Genomic DNA, 16,658 nt, shown 5'->3' with positions numbered 1-16,658 from the left:
CATATTCAGTGCCTCCCAATTACCCAAGAGCCCAGTTCCCAAACATGGCTTCCAAGGCCTTTGTGCTCTGCCTCTGCTCACTTCTCTACCTCATCTTTCACCTCCAGCTCCACACTGCAGTATGAGCTGCCTGCAGTTCCACAAAAGGCTTGTGTTCTCTCTTATTTCCAGGTCCTTGGTCAAACTTTCATTTCTGTGTGGAACATTCTTTTCCATTCTCTTTCTTCTTGTGTCATCTTTCACAAATAAGCCTAGTCATTATTATGTTTGGAAAACCCTTCTGAATTCCCCTAATAACACATTAGTTACCCTGATGTGTCTTTCTCTTATCATACGCTGTACTATACCCTCTTTGTAATGACATCACTCACTCAAAGGAAAGCTCCGGAAGAACAGAGATCATTTTCAGCTGCTAGAAATATGTCTGGCATGTAGTATGCATTCTAAAAGTATTTATTGATTTAATGTTGCTGTTAAAGAGAATTTTAGCTCCAGAATTATCTACATTTATAAAAATTGGAATAGTAGCAAATAGGAATGCAAATAGAAGGATAGAACCAGAATACATGGCAAGTTAATATAGAGTAGATTGGAAGTGGCCCTTGTGCTGGATAGTCTGTTTGACCCCTTCCCAATGCACACTCCACCTTAATCAACCCTGCTCTGGGTTCCAGGAGGCCAAATTTTGGGGACCATATATATACCATGTTCTCTTACCATCTGACTTCCTATTAGGTTCTGCCAGTGGATGCAGCAGAAGATTATGAGGCAGCAGGAGTGATTGATAAATTGAGACATTTGTCTCCTTGGCTCCCTACTTTCCAGGCTGCATCCCAGCCATTTAACTACCAAAGTGACCATCTCCTACAGGTGCATGTCTCTCCCAATTCAGGGACAGAGGCTAAGGCTTAACCACCAAGTGTGAATTCCTCCTTCCCCTCCCCCCCCCCACACCTTTGTAAACAGTTTCTTTTCAGTGTACCATCTTCCTACAAGGACCCTAATCCATAGAGCCTTATATTTTGTGAGATTTGGACTTAACTCTGCAGGAAGTGAGAACCAAAAGCTTTTAGAATATAAAGATATCCATACAGTTCGAATATTAGCAGAAGAAAATAACCTATTACACTACAGGTTCCTCAGGAACAGAGCCTTTGCCTTATTTGAGTCCATAACCAGTGCCTAGAAGAATGTATGATATACATGGCCTACAATACATACTTATTAAATAAGTAACCTCAAAAACAATGGATCAAATCTGTGTAGCCTAAAGCTTGAATTATAATCAAGTGCAGACAAAGCGCCCCTAGTAGTAACAAAACAGGTAGATTCCAGAGAAATCCTATAAACTAAAATCAGGCCATCTAAATGAGTGCTTCCCTGAGAGAGCAGGACCTGAAAAGGACCTCTTCCCATATAGGTGTTGTTCCAGCCCTTATACAGCCATCTTACCATGTCCACAGATAATTCCTTCTCGGTGATTAACTACACTAGGACAGTGCTGCAGTGAGCAGTTATTGCTTTACAACCCATAAGGACAGACTTGGAATTGAAGGCAGCATTGTCAGCAAGGCACCACTTACCTCATCCTGCAGATATCACTCTGATATCGAAAGGTGGTGGACTTCGATAAACTATCCAAGTATAGAGCCTATAAGGGTATTTTTAGAATCAGGAAGCCTGAAAGACAGGTACAAGATGCCAAACAGAGCTGAGGAAGTGAGGGGGAAAATAAGGAGGAGAAATTAAACACAGAAAAACACTGCTGGATCTCCCGAGCAAGTTCTTCTACCTCCCCCTTGTGGCCAAATTTTCCTAGAACTAGGTATTTCTTTTCCCCCCCCTCAAAATAACATTTATTAGTATTTAGGTCACATTATAAAAATGAAACTTGTTTATTGCAAACAGAATAGAAAATTCACTGGAGTGGATAGGTAGAATACCATGTGAAAATGTGTAAATTCTGCAACCGAGTTTTAAAAATGAATTAATGTTTCAACAAAGGCTTAACCAAGAACAAAGAGATTCATCCAGAGTTTGACTGGTACAGAGTGGCGAACTTCATCTTCATAGAAACTCATGTAATTCTCATGATAACCCTTAACAGTAAATATAATTGTCCCCAAATTAGTAATCTAAGAGTGGATATGAAAGCTCTGACATATTTGGTGCCTACTGTGTTCTAGCATGTGTAAGAATTCTGCATAAACTCATTTAATTCTTAAAATATCCCTATGGGATTAGGTAAGAATAGCAATTTTTATTAAACTTCCTAAGGTAATGTAGTTTATACATTACACAGATGGGACTTTAATTCTCCCGTATTTCCGCTATTCCATGTTGTTTCATCATATTCTTTCTGAATTCCCCTTTTAACTTTCTACCAGTATTTCTTAAAGTTGGACTTGCACACCTCCAGAAGGGACACGTATGACCTCTAGGAGATTCTCCTACCTTTATACTCTTCTATACATCTTATACCTGCCAAAGATGAGGTAGAGACTCTCCTCTTGACCTTATGCATTAATTACACATTCATGTTAATAATTAGTGCAATAATCAGAATTAGAAAGTACACTTTGTTCTCTTTAACACTCCCCCCGCCGCCCAACTCCTAGAGTAGGGAACACTCTATGGAGATAATGGTGCAGAATTATTCCCTTTAAAATTATAGTAGACACATTTGGATTCAGTAAACAGTGGGAGTTATCAAATTTTCTAAGTTCAAAGTGGAATAATAGAGAAGTGAAGAACTTGTGAATTACTGAGTTTGAGGGCATACTTGAAAAAAACTACAAAATCACATATAGCTATTCAAAACACTATATAATAAAGAGGGGATAAAGGAATGTATTATCTGCTAGTTTATCTCTTTTATCCACACCAGAGAATCTTAATTCTCATTTTCTAGGACTTCTGGGTGTGTTTAAGTCTGCCAAATTAACTCATAAATTTTAAATGATAACGATATATTAATTAGCATTTTAAAAATATGTTATGCAGTTTATTGGAAGAGCTGTTATAGGCTAGGTGGATGGTAGTAAAAGTAAAAGACACGGGAGAGGTTATTATCAAATTTCCAAATGTTTAATAATTTATTTCTTCAGTGCAACAGATCACCCAGTAATGCATAAGAGTCCAATTCTGCTTGGGTTTCGTTCCTGGCTTTGCAACTCACAAGATTGTGACCTTGAGCAAGTTATTTATCCTAGCTAAGCCTCTTATCCCACATTTGTAGTGATGACAACAAAAATCTATTGTGAGGAGGCTCAAATAAATGAGCAACGCCCTTAAGCACTTTAGTATAAGGAAGTTTCGACTGATGTTTGCTCTTTGTATTTGAGCTTGAAAATTACTTCACCCAAAATTTACCTTCAAGAGAGCATCTACTAACCACTGGCTAACAGTGGTTATACCATGGCTGGGATCAAAGCCAGGAACACTCTGGATAGCAGTATTTCTTTGGTGGATTTTCTGCTAATGAGACTCCTTTTCATGCTTTCAAACCTTGATAATATATCTTGTATTTGTATAACAATTACATATTTTCAAATACAATGGTATACATTTTCTTATTTGGTTTGACAACCAACACTTCAGCTTCATGGCTACTCTGCTGTTTCTGTGGCCAGTCCTGCCACTGCACTCTGAAGCTTTAAGTACACGTTTACCCAGTACATGAAGTTGGATCCTAGGCTGGAATTTGGAAAATCACCAAAAGTACACATGGCACCTCCCTGACTTTTGCCTCTAAACACCCATATATTTGCTAAATACTTGCTGGGCTATGAGATAACCTCCAAGAGGTTGCAAATTAAGTGTGTGACACTAATATTCATTGTGTAAGTTAAAAAATAAACTAATATTATAGCATTTGTCTGATTACAAAAGCAAAGCAACTATAGACATATAGAAAAGAAAAGAAAACAATCCTTTTGTTGGTGAGAGTAGATAGATCCTGTTAACATTTTAATGCATTTCATTTTACTATTTTTCTATGAATATTTGTGGGTTTGCTTTCTTTTAAACAGGGGGATTAAAACACATAGAGAATTTTCAATCAATCAATAAGTAAAAATATACGTATCTTGTTACAGAGTCTTTTCAGACAGTGGATGTGATTATCCGAAGTTGCAAATTCAAATATAAATTGTTCTCACAAATGACCATAGTACTGAGGACCCTCCTACCCACCCCCATCAGCACTATGAAGACCAAAACATAGTTATGTTAGTTTCCTCCTCTGTGTCCTCACAGTATTTTTGTCATGTATTCCTAACAGTAACAAATCTGTCTCTCTGAAACTACACTGTGAGCTCTTTGAGGACAGAATTGATGGGTGGTTTATCTTGGGGAGATAATTCAGTGTAATAGTTAAGAGAGAGAATTCTGTAAGATTGCTTGGGCTGGTTTGTTAACTCAGCTATTTGACACTTGGAGAGTTACTCAGCTTCCTCGTTGGAAACTCCAAAGGCTTGTTTCAAGAATAAGATGAGATAATCCACATATGAAGAAGTTAGTCCATAGTAAATGTTCAGTAAACATAATGTTGTAGATCCAGAACCTGACATTGAGCATAGCATGGAGAAGATTCCAAAAACTTGTTGAAACAGATATTTTTAGCGAGCAATAATTATGAAGCTGACATCTAAAAGGTCTGATCCAGGCCTGTCACTGACTAGTTATGGGATTTTGTACAAGTCAGTGTCTCTGGGTTTTGTCTTTCTCATCTGTAACGTGGGAATAATGAGCATTTAAAAAAATCAAACTATAACAAGTGTTTCACAAAGACATTATGCTTGAACACCGTGAATAGATTTTCCTGAGAATGAATTCTCAGAAGTGATACTAATGAATCAGAGACTATAAATGCTTTTGAATTTGGTGTGGGGAGGTACATTTTACCTCTCTCCTTTCCAGAAGGGCTATGCCAATTAGCAAACTCAGTAGCATTGTAACAGAATTCATATTTTACTCTCACCAAAAAGAGGACTGTTATTTTTTAAATGATTTGGCCAGTGTGATGTTTTCTTTGGTTCTTGCCATTTTAATAGATGCTTTTTTGTTGCTGTTGTTACTGTTGAGGTTCAGCTTTTCAGGTTTTTACAGATGTATTGACAATTTATATTTTTGACTTGTTTGTGCACTTTCTCTTTATATCTTTTGTCTATTTTCCTATAGAACCATTCAACACTTCCTTGTCAATGTGTAATATCTCATGACATACTAAGAATGTTAACGCGGTGTTATATTTTCTAATCATTTCTTTCGAGATACTGACATAAAAATGTTTACAAAATAGAACAGAAGAAAACACTAAACCATAAAGCTCTTAACAAACATTAGCTTTTAAAAAATAATCTCAAAACCCTAAGTACAAACCAAATTTAGACTTCTAAAACTCATTTCTATTAGTCCTTATATCCCAGAGTTTATGGCCTTCTATTTATAAACATTATCTCATTAGGAAAATCCAAAATTTCTGGGGCACCCATGAAAAACTATGTGAAAAAGAGCTTTAAATTTGTCAAATTTTAAAGTTGTCACATTACCTTAAAATAGCCTGCTTTTGCAGTTAAAAGCTTGAGTGAGTTCTCACCGATTAAAGTTAAGAACCTCTTAAAAAATTTAATGAACCAAAACAGTTGTTCTAATATTAAACATTCAGTAAATCTTAGAGGTTTAGTACTGAACCAGAATAACCTTTTTTTTTTCTAAATTCAACCATTTATTTTAATGCATATTAAAAGATTTTGAAACATTTTGGCAAAATAGGATTAGTTTTCTTTTTCCTCAGGGTTACCCCCCAGACCAGAAACCCCCAAACAAAAAACCCAAACCAAAACAAAAAACCCTTAACTTATAAAGAGAACACTTGGCTTTTATTTTTTAAAATAAACCACTTAGTAATTGGGTTTCTCTCCTGAAAAGTCATCTTTCTGTTAATGGATTTTTTTGTAGCCCTTAGTTCAGTGTCATTAGCGACAGTTTTATTCACCTTCCTTTCTCTGTTGCCAGAATACCTGTGTTTATGTGTTTATGATCCCATGAACTAACCTTGGGTTGGGAAGAAGTGTTGGTTTTTGTATTCCTAGAGCCAGCGCAGGACTTGGTCCATTACAGATACTAAGTAATGTTTTATTGAACTGGGTAATGGTAAAAACACATACAAGGTCCAAGGTATGAACTTACCTTCTGCCTTCCATAATCTTCTGAGGCAGATAAAAACGATTTTAAAAATGTTTAGCCAACATTTTCCAAATTGAGATTCCATGGAGTAGTGTTACAGGAGATTTTTGTAGGTCTCCACATGTTCAGCAAAAAGAAAATTAAGTATTTGGGAAACACTGCTTACTTTAGGAGATGCATTATGCACCCATGTACCTATGAAGCCTCTGAAGGGATACTGTGGCATAAAAAAGGGGACTATTTCATACACACCTCTTTCAGTTTCTAACATAAAAAGATGTTTGATTGGTTCATTTTAAAAGCTGCAAGAAGATATTGCCTTATGAAAGAAGAACTGAGAGCTCAAAGTGAGGGTCAGTAGAGAGAAGTATAGGTTAAGAAGCAAAGTGAACTCATTAAATTAATTAATAAGTAATAGAATTGACTTACAGAAAAAAAAATCAGTAATATGGAAAATAAACTGGATAAACAAGAATGCAAGCTAAGAAGATAGATAAATATGATGAGATAAACATTATGATAAACATTTTGAGCAGAACGAAGATTTAACCTATGACTCAAATGTGCTACTCTTGAAAATTAAGACCAAGATATAATTTAAATACTTCTGGGAGAAAAATGAATAAAAAACTGGAAATTACACATTAAATGACTTACCAGGTTATGTGAAAAACACATCAAATAAATCACACCCAGATTTATCCTGGGTCTTGGAATTTTAACTACTTATTTTGGAAATGTACAAACATACGCAAAAATAAAGTGAACAATATAAGGAAACTTCATGTATCCATTACCCAGCTTCAGCAATTATAAACATTATTTTAGTTTTTCTCTAATTGTATCCTCTTTTCCTTTTGGGGGAAATATTCCATACAGTTTGTCTATAAATATTCAATACACACCTTCAATAAATAAGAACAGATTTTTTTATATAACCACCATAATATTGTCATATCTAGCCATGTTAATAGTAAACTCAGTTCCCCTTTGGCCTGATCAGAGGCCCTGTATATTCTAAAAATACAGGGAGGTTAGAGAACCATCTAACTGATTTCAGTTAAAATATCTTACCTTTGAAAAAACAAAACAAAGAAAATAGAAAATACCTTGTATACACATTCTTAAGACCCATCTTAAAGTATTAGAAGGGACTGTGAAAGTGAGGGTCCCTGAAGCCCAACCTTCTTTACCTTCATGGTAAATTTACCCTTGGCTGGAATCTATGTGCCACTCTACAGCACCCTGTTAAGAGGCGGCAGGATTCCACAGGCTGTGTGATTATTCCAAGAGAGGTAGAGAACAGAAAATCTGTCTTGTTACTGCTTTTTCCTCAATATCTAAGATGATGCTTCATACTAAAGGATACTTAATAGATATTAAATGAATGAACAATGGCAGACTCAACAAAGATTTCTATGCCTCAAATATCTCAGAACTACTGGATCTGAAGCAGCAGTGCTGGGAAGAACTAGGAACTTCTCAGTAGTAACTAGTGAGGACCAAGACCTAAAACAAGACAAGAGCCTGCTCCAATTCTTTGGCACAGCGTAGGACCCAGACACTTTAGTATCACACCAGAAAGACTGAGCCCAAATCATGAAACAGACTGAACTTCTTATGGCTGGCAAGGCAGGATGAGGGTTTAAATTCTGATTATCTAGATTAAAAGGAAATAAATATTATTTTTTACCACACAATTGAGGAGTCAGGCTAAGATTCCTAACTTCTTCTTTTAGATTGAGTGCTTCAGTTATGTTAGTCAATGTCCCATATATTATTCCATTTACTGTTATAGTGACCTTCTGATTCTAGTACATAGGGGTTGCAGTCTCAGGTTTTGACCTCAGACAGACCTAATCAAATACTGACTCTTCCATTTATTAGTGTATGACATAAGGGAAGATTTATAACAGCCATAATCATCAGTTTCCTAGTCTTCAAAATATGAATATTGCTACTATCTGTATCACTGGCTTATTGCTATGAAGGTGAAATAAGATGGCACATAGTAAATTTCAACATGTATTAGCTAAAGTTATCAAGTATGTATATATAGAGAAAAAATGATAGAGAAAATAACTTACCAAGGACATCAAGGTAGTAAATATACAGAAAAAATTTAACCACAGGTTTTTTGGTCCAATGGCTAGTTCTCTTTCCAAAGTCGTTAAAAATAAACTCCAGAGGACCTTCAAGATGGCAAAAGAGTAAGACGTGGAGATCACCTTCCTCCCCACAAATACATCTACATGTGGAACAACTCCTACAGAACACCTACCGAACGCTGGCAGAAGACCCCAGACCTCCCAAAAGGCAAGAAACTCCCCACGTACCTGGGTAGGGCAAAAGAAAAAAAGAAAAAACAGAGACAAAAGAATAGGGACGGCACCTGCACCAGTGGGAGGGAGCTGTGAAGGAGGAAAGTTTTCCACACACACGGAAGCCCCTTTGTGGGCGGAGACTGTGGGTGGCAGTGGGGAAGCTTCGCAGCCCAGGAGGAGAGCGCAGCAACAGGGGTGCGGATGGCAAAGCGGAGAGATTCCCGCACAGAGGATCGGGGCTGACCAGCACTCACTGGCCCGAGAGGCTTGTCTGCTCACCCGCTGGGGCGGGCGGGGCTGGGAGCTGAGGCTCTGGCTTCGGTCAGAGCGCAGGGAGAGGACTGGGGTTGGCGGCGTGAACACAGCCTGAAGGGGGCTAGTGCGCCACGGCTAGCTGGGAGGGAGTCCGGGAAAATGTCTGGAGCTGCCGAAGAGGCAAGAGACTTTTTCTTGCCTTTGTTTCCTGGTGCGCGAGGAGAGGGGATTAAGAGCGCTGCTTAAAGGAGCTCCAGAAACGGGCGGGAGCTGCGGCTATCAGCGCGCGGACCCTGGAGATGGGCATGAGACGCTAAGGCTGCTGCTGCCGCCACCAAGAAGCCTGTGTGCGAGCACAGGTCACTGTCCACACCTCCTCTCCTGGGAGCCTGTGCAGCCCGCCACTGCCAGGGTCCCGTGATCCAGGAACAACTTCCCCGGGAGAACACACGGCGCGCCTCAGGTCAGTGCAACGTCATGTTGGCCTCCGCTGCCGCAGGCTCGCCACGCACTCCCTGCCCCTCCCTCCCCCTGGCCTGAGTGAGCCAGATTCCCCGAAGCAGCTGCTCCTATAACCCCGTCCTGTCTGAACGAAGGACAGACGCCCTCAGGCGACCTACACGCGGAGGCGGGTCCAAATCCAAAGCTGAACCCCAGGAGCTGTGCGAACAAAGAAGAGAAAGGGAAATCTCTCCCAGCAGCCTCAGGAGCAGCAGATTAAATCTCCACAATCAACTTGATGCACCCTGCATCTGTGGAATACCTGAATAGACAATGAATCATCCCAAACTGAGGAGGTGGATTTGGGAGCAACAATACATATATTTTTTCCACTTTTTCTCTTTTTGTGAGTGTGTATGTGTATGCTTCTGTGTGAGATTTTGTCTGTATAGCTTTGCTTTTACCATTTGTCCTAGGGTTCTGTCTCTTGGTTTTTTTTGTTTTTCATTACTTAAAAAATGTTTTTTCTTAATAATTATCTTTTATTTGAATAACTTTATTTTATTTTACTTTATTTTATTTTGTTTTATTTTATCTTCTTCTTTCTTTCTTTCTTTTTTCCTCCCTTTTATTCTGAGCCGTGTGGAGGACAGGCTTTTGGTGCTCCAGCCAGGCATCAGGGCTGTGCCACTAAGGTGGGAGAGCCACGTTCAGGACACTGGTCCACAAGAGACCTAGTTCCATGTAATAACAAACGGCAAAAATCACCCAGAGATCTCCATCTCAACGACAAGACCCAGCTCCACTCAACGACCAGCAAGCTACAGTGCAGGACAACCTATGCCAAACAACTAGCAAGACAGGAACACAACCCTATCCATTAGCACCTAAAATCATAATAAGGCCACAGACACCCCAAAACACACCACCAGACGTGGACCTGCCCAACAGAAAGACAAGATCCAGCCTCATCCACCAGAACACAGGCACTAGTCCCCTCCACCAGGAAGCCTATACAACCCACTGAACCAACCTTAGCCACTGGGGGTAGACACCAAAAACAACGGGAACTACAAACTTGCAGCCTGCGAAAAGGAGACCCCAAACACAGTAAGTTAAGCAAAATGAGAAGACAGAGAAACACACAGCAGATGAAGGAGCAAGGCAAAAACCCACCACACCTAACAAATGAAGAGAAAATAGGCAGTCTACCTGAAAAAGAATTCAGAGTAATGATAGTAAAGATGATCCAACATCTTGGAAATAGAATGGAGAAAATACAAGAAACGTTTAACAAGGACTTAGAAGAACTAAAGAGCAAACAAACAGTGATGAACAACACAATAAATGAAATTAAAAATTCTCTAGAAGGGATCAATAGCAGAATAACTGAGGCAGAAGAACAGATAAGTGACCTGGAAGATAAAATAGTGGAAATAACTACTGCAGAGCAGAATAAAGAAAAAAGAATGAAAAGAATTGAGGACAGCCTCAGAGACCTCTGGGACAACATTAAAAACACCAACATTCGAATTATAGGGGTCCCAGAAGAAGAATAGAAAAAGAAAGGGATTGAGAAAATATTTGAACAGATTATAGTTGAAAACTTCCCTAATATGGGAAAGGAAATAGTTAATCAAGTCCAGGAAGCAGAGAGAGTCCCATACAAGATAAATCCAAGGAGAAACACGCCAAGACACATATTAATCAAACTATCAAAAATTAAATACAAAGAAAACATATTAAAAGCAGCAAGGGAAAAACAACAAATAACACATAAGGGAATCCCCATAAGGTTAACAGCTGATCCTTCAGCAGAAACTCTGCAAGCCAGAAGGGACTGGCAGGACATATTTAAAGTGTTGAAGGAGGAAAAACCTACAATCAAGATTACTCTACCCAGCAAGGATCTCATTCAGATTTGACAGAGAAATTAAAGCCTTTGCAGACAAGCAAAAGCTAAGAGAATTCAGCACCACCAAACCAGCTTTACAACAACTGCTAAAGGAACTTCTCTAGGCAGGAAACACAAGAGAAGGAAAACACCTACAATAATAAACCCAAAACAATTAAGAAAGTGATAATAGGAACATACATATCGATATAACTTAAATGTAAATGGATTAAATGCTCCAACCAAAAGACATAGACTGGCTGAATGGATACAAAAACAAAACCCATATATATGCTGTCTACGAGAGACCCACTTCAGACCTAGGAACACATACAGACTGAAAGTGAGGGGATGGAAAAAGATATTCCATGCAAATGGAAATCAAAAGAAAGCTGGAGTAGCAATTCTCATATCAGACAGAATAGACTTTAAAACACAGACTATTACAAGAGACAAAGAAGGACACTACATAATGATCAAGGGATCAACCCAAGAAGAAGATATAACAACTGTAAATATTTATGCACCCAACATAGGAGCACCTCAATACATAGGCAAATACTAACAGCCATAAAGGGGAAATAGACAGTAACACAATCATAGTAGGGGACTTTAACACCCCACTTTCACCAATGGACAGATCATCCAAAATGAAAATAAATAAGGAAACACAAGTTTTAAATGATACATTAAACAAGATGAACTTAATTGATATTTATAGGGCATTCCATCTAAAAACAACAGAATACACATTCTTCTGAAGTGCTCATGGAACATTCTCCAGGATAGATCATATCTTGGGTCACAAATCAAGCCTTGGTAAATTTAAGAAAATTGAAATCTTATCAAGTATCTTTTCTGACCACAATGCCATGAGACTAGATATCAATTACAGGAAAATATCTGTAAGAAATACAAACACATGGAGGCTAAAAAACACACTACTTAATAACCAAGAGATCACTGAAGAAATCAAAGAGGAAATCAAAATATACCTAGAAACAAATCACAATGAAAACATGATGATGCAAAGCCTATGGGATGCAGCAAAAGCAGTTCTAAGAGGGAAGTTTATAGCAATACAATCCTACCTTAAGAAACAAGAAACATCTCAAGTGAACAACCTAAACTTACACCTAAAGCAATTAGAGAAAGAAGAACAAAAAAACCCCAAAGTTAACAGGAGGAAAGACATCATAAAGATCAGATCAGAAATAAATGAAAAAGAAATGAAGGAAATGATGGCAAAGATCAATAAAATTAAAAGCTGTTTCTTTGAGAAGATAAACAAAGTTGATAAACCATTAGCCAGACTTATCAAGAAAAAAAGGGAGAAGACTCAAATCAATAGTTAGAAATGAAAAAGGAGACGTAACAACTGACACTGCAGAAATACAAAGGATCATGAGAGATTACTACAAGCAATTCTATGCCAATAAAATGGACAACCTGGAATAAATGGACAAATTCTTAGAAATGCACAACCTGCCTAGACTGAACCAGGAAGAAATAGAAAATATGAACAGACAAGTCACAGGCACTGAAATTGAAACTGTGATTTAAATTCTTCCAACAAACAAAAGCCCAGGACCAGATGGCTTCACAGGCGAATTCTACCAAACATTTAGAGAAGAGCTAACACCTATCCTCAAACTCTTCCAACATATAGCAGAGGGAGGAACACTCCCAAACTCATCTACAAGGCCACCATCACTCTAATATCAAAACCAGACAAAGATGTCACAAAGAAAGAAAACTACAGGCCAATATCACCGATGAACATAGATGCAAAAATCCTCAACAAAATACTAGCAAACAGAATCCCACAGCACATTAGAAGGCTCATACAGTATGATCAAGTGGGGTTTATCCCAGGAATGCAAGGCTTCTTCAGTATATGCAAATCAATCAACATGATACACCACATTAAAAAATTGAAGGAGAAAAACCATATGATCATCTCAATAGATGGAGGAAAAGCTTTTGACAAAATTCAACACCCATTTATGATAAAAACCCTCTAGAAAGTAGGCATAGAGAGAACTTTCCTCAACATAATAAAGGCCATATATGACAAACCCACAGCCAACACTGTCCTCAATGGTGAAAAACTGAAACCATTTCCACTAAGATCAGGAAGAAGACAAGGTTGCCCACTCTTACCACTCTTATTCAACATAGTTTTGGAAGTTTTAGCCACAGCAATCAGAGAAGAAGAAGAAATAAAAGAAATCCAAATTGGAAAAGATGTAAAGCTGTCACTGTTTGCAGATGACATGATACTACACATAGAGAATCCTAAAGATGCTACCAGAAAACTACCAGAGCTAATCAATGAATTTGGTAAACCAGCAGGATACAAAATTAATGCACAGAGGGCCTCCCTTGTGGCGCAGCGGTTGAGTGTCCATCTGCTGATGCAGGGGACTCGGGTTCGTGCCCCGGTCCGGGAGGATCCCACATGCCACGGAGCGGCTGGGCCCGTGAGCCATGGCCGCTGAGCCTGCGCATCCGGAGCCTGTGCTCCGCAACAGGAGAGGCCACAACAGTGAGAGGTCTGCATGCCGAAAAAAAAAAAAATTAATGCATAGAAATCTCTTGCATTCCTATATACTAATGATGAAAAATCTGAAAGTGAAATTAAGAAAACACTCCCATTTACCATTGCAACAAAAAGAATAAAATATCTAGGAATAAACCTACCTAAGGAGACAAAGACCTGTATGCAGAAAATTATAAGACACTGATGAAAGAAACTAAAGGTGATACAAATAGATGGAGAGAGATACCATTATCTTAGATTGGAAGAATCAACATTGTGAAAATGACTCTACTACCCGAAGCAATCTACAGATTCAATGCAATCCCTATCAAACTACCACTGGTATTTTGCACAGAAATAGAACAAAAAATTTCACAATTTGTATGGAAACACAAAAGACCCCGAATAGCCAAAGCAATATTGAGAAAGAAAAACAGAGCTGATGGAATCAGGCTCCCTGACTTCAGGCTATACTACAAAGCTATAGTAATCAAGACAGTATGGTACTGGCACAGAAACAGAAATATAGATCAATGGAACAGGATAGAAAGCCCAGAGATAAACCCACACACATATGGTCACCTTATCGTTCATAAACGAGGCAAGAATATACAATGGAGAAAATATAGCCTCTTCAGTAAGTGGTGCTGGGTTAACTGGACAGCTACATGTAAAAGTATGAAATTAGCACACTCCCTAACACCATACACAAAAAATAAACTCAAAATGGATTAAAGACCTAAATGTAAGCCCAGACACTATCAAACTCTTAGAGGAAAACATAGGCAGAACACTCTAGGACATAAATCACAGCATGATCCTTTTTGACTCACCTCCTAGAGAAATGGAAATAAAAGCAAAAATAGGCAAATGGGACCTAATGAAACTTCAAAGCTTTTGCACAGCAAAGGAAACCATAGACAAGACGAAAAGACAACCCTCAGAATGGGAGAAAATATTTGCAAATGAAGCAACTGACAAAGTATTAGTCTCCAAAATTTACAAGCAGCTCAGGCAGCTCAATATTAAAAAAACAAACAACTCAATCCAAAAATGGGCAGAAGACCTAAGTAGACCTTTCTCCAAAGAAGATATACAGACTGCCAGCAGACACATGAAAGATTTCTCAACATCACTAATCATTAGAGAAATGCAAATCCAAACTACAATGAGATATCATCTCACACTGGTCAGAATGGCCATCATCAAAAAATCTACAAACAGTAAATGCTGGAGAGGGTGTGGAGAAAAGGGAACCCTCTTGCACTGTTGGTGGGAATGTAAATTGATACAGCCACTATGGAGAACAGTATGGAGGTTCCTTAAAAAACTAAAAATAGAACTACCATACGATCCAGCAATCCCACTACTGTGCATATACCCTGAGAAAACCATAATTCAAAAAGAGTCATGGGGCTTCGCTGGTGATGCAGTGGTTAGGAATCTGCCTGCCAATGCAGGGGAAATGGGTTCAAGCCCTGATCCGGGAGGATCCCACATGCCGCAGAGCAACTAAGCCTGTGCACCACAACTACTGAACCTGCGCTCTAGAGCCCACAAGCCACAATTTCTTAGCCTGTGAGCCACAACTACTGAAGCCCATGAGCCTAGAGCCCATGGTCCGCAACAAGAGAAGCCACCGCAATGAGAGGCCCGTGCACCGCAACGAAGAGTAACCCCCGCTCGCCACAACTAGAGAAAGCCCGCGTGCAGCAATGAAGACCCAATGCAGCCAAAAATAAATAAAATAAATTAAAAAAATAAATAGAGTCATGTACCAAAATGTTCATTGCAGCTCTATTTACAATAGCCCGGAGATGGAAACAACCTAGGTGTCCATCATCGGATGAATGGATAAAGAAGATGTGGCACATATATACAATGGAATATTACTCAGCCATAAAAAGAAAGAAAACTGAGTTATTTGTAGTGAGGTGGATGGACCTAGAGTCTGTCATACAGAGTGAAGTAAGTCAGAAAGAGAAAAACAAATACTGTATGCTAACACATATATATGGAATCTAAAAAAAAAAAAAAAAATGGTCATGAAGAACCTAGGGGTAAGATGGGAATAAAGATGCATACCTACTAGAGAATGGACTTGAGGGTATGGGGAGGGGGAAGGGTAAGCTGTGACAAAGTGAGAGAGTAGCATGGCCATATATACACTATCAAACGTAAAATAGATAGCTAGTGGGAAGCAACCGCCTAGCACAGGGAGATCAGTTCAGTGCTTTGTGACCACCTAGAGGGGTGGGATAGGGAGGGTGGGAGGGAGGGAGATGCAAGAGGGAAGAGATATGGGGACATATGTATATGTATAACTGATTCACTTTATTATAAGGCAGAAACTAACACACCATTGTAAAGCAATTATACTCCAATAGAGATGTTAAAAATAAAATAAATAAATAAATAAATAAATAAATTTCTGTTGTTTAAGCCGTGAAAAAAAAAAAAACCTTTATTGCTAAAACTGCCAACCACCATCTGAGCTTTCAGCAAGTTGTAATATTTCTGCAATAGAAACAGAGATAACTGATCACAGATCCCTATAACATATAATAATGATGAAAAAGGTTGAAATATCACCAGAATTACCAAAATGTGACACAGAGACAAGAACTGAGCAAATGCTCTTGGAAAAATGGCACCAGTGGACTTGCTTGATGCAGGGTGGCCACAAATCTTCAATTTGTTTAAAAAGAAGAAAAAAACGCAATATCTGCTAAGTGCAATAAAGTGAAGCTCAATAAATGAGGTGTGCCTGTATATACAGTGGAATATTATTCAGCCACACAAAAAGAATGAAATCTTACACTTGCTACAACATGGATGGACCTTGAGGGCACTATGCTAAGTGAAATAAATCAGAAAGACAGATAATGTGTGATCTCACTTTTACATGGGAGAGTCTAAAAACAACAAACAAACAACAACCCTCCTCAAAGAAAACAAGCTCAGAACTGATTGGTGGTTTGCAGAGGTAGGAGGTAGGAGAAATGGGTGAAGG

Source organism: Globicephala melas, chromosome 6, assembly GCF_963455315.2.
Source record: "Globicephala melas chromosome 6, mGloMel1.2, whole genome shotgun sequence".
Classification (NCBI taxonomy): Eukaryota; Metazoa; Chordata; class Mammalia; order Artiodactyla; family Delphinidae; genus Globicephala; species Globicephala melas.
Note: the sequence above shows the minus strand (reverse complement) of the source record.